Source organism: Elaeis guineensis, chromosome 16 (assembly GCF_000442705.2).
Source record: "Elaeis guineensis isolate ETL-2024a chromosome 16, EG11, whole genome shotgun sequence".
Lineage (NCBI taxonomy): Eukaryota > Viridiplantae > Streptophyta > Magnoliopsida > Arecales > Arecaceae > Elaeis > Elaeis guineensis.
The window spans coordinates 38,463,909-38,470,550 of record NC_026008.2 but is presented as its reverse complement, the minus strand read 5'-3'; positions in this window follow the sequence as shown (position 1 = coordinate 38,470,550).

Genomic DNA, 6,642 nt, shown 5'->3' with positions numbered 1-6,642 from the left:
CCCCCAAGTGATTTTCGCAGATCCCTTCATGTACTTCTCTGAGCGCGTAGTCTGCGTCAGTCGGTCCCAAGCACCTGAGCAAGGGAAGGGAGAACGACCTTTTGTAGAGTCGGCTATCCATTATCACGTATTGGGAGGCCACCCATCGGAGTCGTTTGGCTTCCGCGGGGTCTTCAGGGCTGATTCCGTCGGTCAAATATCGTACGATCGGATCCATCCAGCTTGGTTCGATCGTCAGTTGCAGTACCTCCTCGACCCTGTCGATGCTCGACTGCTCAAGACTCTCCACCAATGTCCGACCCAAGGCGTCGTAGGTTGATGTCGCAAGCCTAGAGAGTGCATCGGCCCGAGCGTTCTCTGACCTGAGAATGTGGGAGATCTCGAAATACTTGGGTGTGCCACGAGATCTCTCACCTTCTGGAGATATTTTGCCATGATCGGATCTCGTACCTCAAATTCGCCTTTGACTTGCCCCACGATCAATTGGGAGTCAGAGAAGACTCTGAGGCTGTCGATCCCGAGCTCCTTCACTACTCTCAAGCCAGCGAGGAGCGCTTCATACTCAGCTTGATTATTGAAGGCTTTGAAGTCGAACCGGAGGGCGTACTCGATAACCACTTCCTCTGAGTTGGTGAGCAGGAACCCGGTCCCGCTCCCTCGAGCGTTGGAAGCTCCGTCGATGTGCAACACCCAGGTAGACCCGGGGTCAGGTTCAGAGATTGCAACTTCTCTGGAGCTCCCGCCTTCCGATCCTTAGTCGGTCGTCGGGCACTCCACAATAAAGTCCTCCAAGACCTGGGCTTTCAAGGCAGGTCGCGGTCGGTACTGAATGTCGAACTCACTCAGCCTTACCGTCCATTTTGCCAGTCGTCCTGATGTGTCGGGGCGGTGCAAGATCGCCCTCAGGGGCTGGTCGGTGAGGACCATGATAGCGTGCGCTTGGAAATACGGACGGAGTCGTTGTGCAGACACGATCAAGACGAATATCATTTTCTCCATCTTTAAGTACCAAGCTTCAGCTTCGTGGAGTACTTTGCTGGTGTAGTATATGGGTTGGTAAATTTGGCTCTCGTTCTTCCGGACGAGTATCGAGCTAACCGCCTCTGGGGAGGTGGCCAAGTAGAGGTACAGTATTTCTCCGACTTCTGGCTTTACAAGCAGCGGCGAGGAGGTCAGGTACCTTTTCAGATCCTCGAAGGTCTACCGGTACTCGTCCAGCTAAGAGAAGTCCTTCGCCTGCCTCAGGATCTTGAAGAACGGGAGGCATCTCTCTGCCGACCGAGAGATGAATCGGCTGAGTGCGATGATCCTTCCGTTAAGCTGCTGTACTTCCTTTTTGGTGCCTGGGTGCCGCATATCGATGATTGCCTTTATCTTCTCAGGGTTAGCCTCAATTCCTCGTTAAGAAATGAGGAACTCGAGAAACTTCTCCGAAGTCACCCCGAAGGCGCACTTAGTCAAATTTAACCTCATCCGATGTTGTCGAAGAGTACGAAAAGTTTCTTCAAGGTCTTGGATATGATCTGAGGCCTTCACACTCTTCATCAGTATGTCATCTACGTACACCTCCATGTTGCACCCGATTTGATCTTTGAAGACCTTATTGACGAGTCGCTGGTAGGTAGCCCCGATATTTTTCAGTCCGAAGGACATCACCCTGTAGCAGTAAAGGCCCTTGGCGGTCACGAAGGCTGTGTGCTCCTCGTCTTCGAGCGCCATCCGGATCTGATTGTATCCGATAAAGGCATCCATGAAGCTGAGCAATCGATGGCCGGACGTCGCATCCACCAGCTGGTCGATTTTCGAAAGTGGAAAGCTGTCCTTCGGACAGGCACGATTTAGGTCGGTATAGTCAATGCAGATCCTCCACCTCCCGTTGGCTTTTTTCACCATGACAATATTGGCGAGCTAATCGGGGTATGTGGTTTCTCTGATAAAGTCCATCTCGAGTAGCTTGTCCACTTCCTCGTCGATGGCCTTCTATCTTTCAGGAGTGAAAGACCGCTTCTTCTGCCTCACCGGCCTCATTCCAGGATCGATGTTGAGTCGGTGAGTCATCATCTCCGGAGGAATGTCGGATATATCCACTACCGACCAAGTGAATACGTCAGCATTGGCCTTCAGCAGCTCTACTAGCTGCCGTTGCTCAGGGTCAGATAATTGAGATCCGACCCAGGCCACTCGTTCGGGATTCTCCGCTATCATGATGGAAACCAGCTGTTCGGCCAGTTCACCCCGTTCTTCCTCTCCCCGTTGGTCCAACTTATCGGTCGTCAGGGAGTCCTTCGCTTCGTTACTTCGAGCAGAGATTTGAAAGCATCGTCGGGCGAGCTGTTGATCCCCGCGCATCTTTTCGACTCCATTTTTGGTCGGAAACCGAACCAGCAGGTGGTAGGTCGAGACTATAGCTCTGAGGGCGTTTAGCTCGGATCTTCCAAGTATGGTGTTGTAGGCTGAAGGCACTTGGACGACCGCGAAGGTCAGGTAGATGGTGCTTTGTCGTGGTTCGGTTCCAGCTGTCACGGGAAGAGTAACTTCTCCTTCCATCGTGACGGCCTCCCTGACGAAACCCACCAGGGACGTGGAGACTCTCTCGAGCCGATCAGCCGACAGTCGCATTCGGGAGAAGGTCGAGTAAAACAAAATATTAGTCGAACTTTCATTATCAACAAAGATCCTTCTTACAAATTTGCTATTGTTGCCGAGACAACAACAGCGTCGTCATGGAGAGTTTGGATTCCCCGAGCATCTTCATCTGTAGAAGTAATTACATCATCTTGGCGCAGCTTCTTCGTTGACTCCCCTCCAGCAGTCGTCCCCCGGGCCAGTCGTTTGGAGATCATGTTGATGACCCCGATCGTGGGCCAATTATCCGCTGCCTCCTCAGTCGGTTGGGGTCGTCGATCGGGGATGGGTCGAGTTGGCGGCTTCCTTCGAAATTTTTCGAGATACCCTCGACGTATGAGGGTCTCGATTTCATCCTTAAGTTGGATACACTGCTCGGTGTTATGGCCATGACCCCGATGAAATCGACAGTACTTTCATCGATCGAGGCCCTTTGCCTTCAAAGGCGGAGGCCGTCGCAGATACTCTTCCCCTTCGATCTCCATCAAAATCTACGCACGAGGAGCGGAGAGAGAAGTATAGGAGTCATACCTGGGACGCATTGACCTCGGACTCCATCATCGAGGCGATCTCGGGCTCCGTCGCTGGGGTGAGACCTGTTTGTCGGTCGAGGGCCTGCTAGGCTCGGCAGGGGTCCGACCTTTCCTTCGCTTCTCCTTCTGGCCCTTGGCCTCAGTCAGGCACCGATCGGAAGCTCCTTCGTCTGCGCGCATATATTTGTACGTGCACTCCAATAGTTCGACGTATGTCCGGAGGAGGGTCTTGTCCAAGAAGTATGTAAATCGGGACCCCCTTAGCCCCCTCTTCATGGCTGAAATAGCCATGTCTTCGTTGAGATCCCGAACCTCAAGCGTGGCCGCGTTGAATCGCGTCACGAAATGTCGAAGCATCTCATTTTCTCTCTGCTTGAGGGAAAAAAGGCTGTCCAAGGTTCGTGGTGGCTTCCGACTAGTATGAAATGGGCCACGAAAGCATGTTCGAGCTATCCGAAGGAGTGGATGCTTCCTGAGCAAAGGTCGGAGTACCAGGCCCTAGCAGCCTTGCGAAGCGTGGCAGGGAAGCCGATGCAGAGAAGGACATCAGTTGCCCCTTGGATCGTCATGAGAGCCTTGTAGCTCTTCAGATAGTCAACCGGGTCAGTGGAGCCGTCGTAGGGCTCCACATGAGGCATCTTGAACCGACTAGAAATCGGCTCGTCTAGGATGAGTCGGGAGAGAGGTTGGATGGTCTGAAAGTCGACTTCGTTCGAGGACTTCTGTCCGTCCACCTGAAGCTGGACAAGCCGACAGTCGATTTCTTCGAACCTGCATTCGTAGTCGTCGGCCCGTCGGTGCTGGGAGACCCCGGGGGTCGAGTCTCCCAACGAATCTGAGGGGGAGGAGGACGGTGTCCGCAGCCGCTTCTCCTTCCTCGCTCGTTCCAGCTGGGAAGGAGAGGGTCGTCGGGATCGATGGGTATCATGCCGTGTCTGCCTCTCCCCCTCTCGGTGGGAGTGCTGTGACAGCTGCTCCTGAGGAGGAGACGGAGACCGACGTGGACGTCGGCGGCTGCTCCTGGAGGGCATCGGGTGCGCCGTCGGTTGCCCCACCGACGAGTGCGACAACCGGGTTGGTTGTTGTTGTAGGCTCTTGACTGCATCCGTTAACACAGTCATCTGCCACACAATCACCGCGATTTGCACCTCCGTGGTCACCACAGGATGCGGAGAGCTGGGCTCCGCCATGAAGGGCGGAGGAGAGGCCTCTTTCCGGCGGGAAGAGTGCCTCGCCGATCCGGTGGCCCTCGATCGCTGAGCCCTAGTTCTTGTCATTTCGAAAGAGATTTTTTCAAGCTATGTGGAGGTCGGACGACCCCTTTCTGGCGTGCCAAACCTGTTGCGGCCAATCCCCTCGTCGCCTGGTCGTCGGGAACGAGCACCTGCAAGAGAAGTCCACACTGACCGAAAATACCTCCGGCAGGGACCCTCCGACAGTCAAGTCAGGGAGGAGACTAGGCAACAGTAGAAAAGAATCAGGAAAACTCAACGAGAGAGAGAGAATGAGTCCAGGGGTTTCGAAAAAACCTCCTCGCAGCACTGTTGCCTTTCCCGTTTTATAGTAGAGCGCGGCATGGTGCCGTTATTAATGGTGCAGACTACTGGGAGAGTTGTCAAATCGCCAGAGGTTGTCAGAGTCGTCACGGACTGTCAAGTCGCCACGGACTGTCAAGTCGCCGTGGATTGTCAAATCGCTGGGATTAATCTATGTCCTTGGCAGGACAATGTCCCAGAGTGGCTATGCTGCATGCCCTTGTCAGGACGGCGGCCCTCAGCAGTCGTACGGCATTTGGGAGAGCCGACTGACCATACATCGGCATTTGGTTGTGGGATATCGGGTGAAGATCCAGGGACACCGTCGGCTGGTCTAGCGCATTGCAGGAATCGGACATCGGCCACCATCCCCGCCTGACAGTGAGTCGGTAGAGTCGGGCTCCGCCGTTCGGCTAGTCGGGAATAGAATGAGTCCGTCCGACCGACATATCCTCGATCGGACAGTGTCGACAGTCGTCGGTTGGTGCAGTCGGTAGAGTCGGGCGCCGGTCAGATGGGCCCGAGGGTGAGTCGGCGTGAAAGAGATCGGTCGGTATATCCCAACAATTGCTATATAGGATTACTATATTGCACGTCAATATAGTGATCTCATCACTTCTATCTATATTATTTTTTATTTTCAATGAATCATCCTATACCAAATGCCTCCTATGTGGTTAGAGATTTTGATGACATAAGAGAAGCAAATCGTTTTGAAGGCAATGGCCTTAATAGAGGTTAAATGGGTATCTAATAACATTCGCTTGGAGTTTTAACTTATAAAAGATTTAACTTTTAAAAATAAAACCAATCTTATCCCCTATCTGACAAGTTTCAAATATTTTAAAAACTATTTTCTATTTTAGCCCCACTTCATGTGTACGTAAAAGCAAGTACTCTTGCTTGATTAGAAATCATTTCCTAAGAAGCCCAAGCTAGATTTTGAGGGAAGTCGGTTGGTGAAATGCGCATGCCCATTTCGACGGTGCTATGCACATCGCATGGCGAGTTTGCATCACATCGGAAATGTTATCTTCCGAAGCATCACGACTCTTCTGGGATATATCCGATTTCACTCTCACTCATTGGTGCTTTGACTCAATTTAGATAAACTCTTTTCAGTATTCAAATTTTATTTTCAATTTTTTTCTTTTATAATCTTGATTTTGAAACTTTTTTCAATATTCATATTTTATTTTTAATTTTTTTCTTTTATAATCTTGATTTTAAAATCATAACAACAAAAAGAAGATAATGATTTCTAGATAAGAATTAATTTCTAACACATTCTGCATGAAATCACCTGCAAAAATATTATGATGGAAGCATATCTTGATTATATTCTTAGTGTGATGACAAAGTAGTTCCAAGCTAGCATAAAAGATGGGTTTTCAAAGGACATGATACGTACCTTCATTCTGTTCTTGGTGAAATATTGAACAAAATTGGTACAGGGACTTCTCTCAACCAAAATCACCAAGTTTCCTTTCTTTATTGTAGATGGCAAGTTCACAGTCTTCTACCACTCAAGGAGGCAAGAAAGAGTCCTGATAATTCCATTCATGCTTCCTCCTACTGTAAAAAATTGGAGAGGAATGGAATGGAAGCTACATAGTAACTAAATCTCATGTCTTTGTCAGCCATATACAAAGTGGTGGAAGTAAGTGAACCCATGTTCTCAAAAACCAAAAGAGTGAGCCCATCAAAGAGTCATTTTATGGCTCAGTTATGAAATTTAAGGGTTCAAAGTCAAACTAATGAAGCATTCTCATGCATGATAGGTGATGTGCACTAGATTTGTCTAGATTAGGCACAATCGAAAGAATGCAATTTAGAGTTAATTGAAATTGAAAAATCATCTTTTCCCTAACTTCAATAATCTGAAGGTATCTTATTGACAGCCATGGACACATGCTTGAAGATATATTACCTTCGCCCCACATCCAATA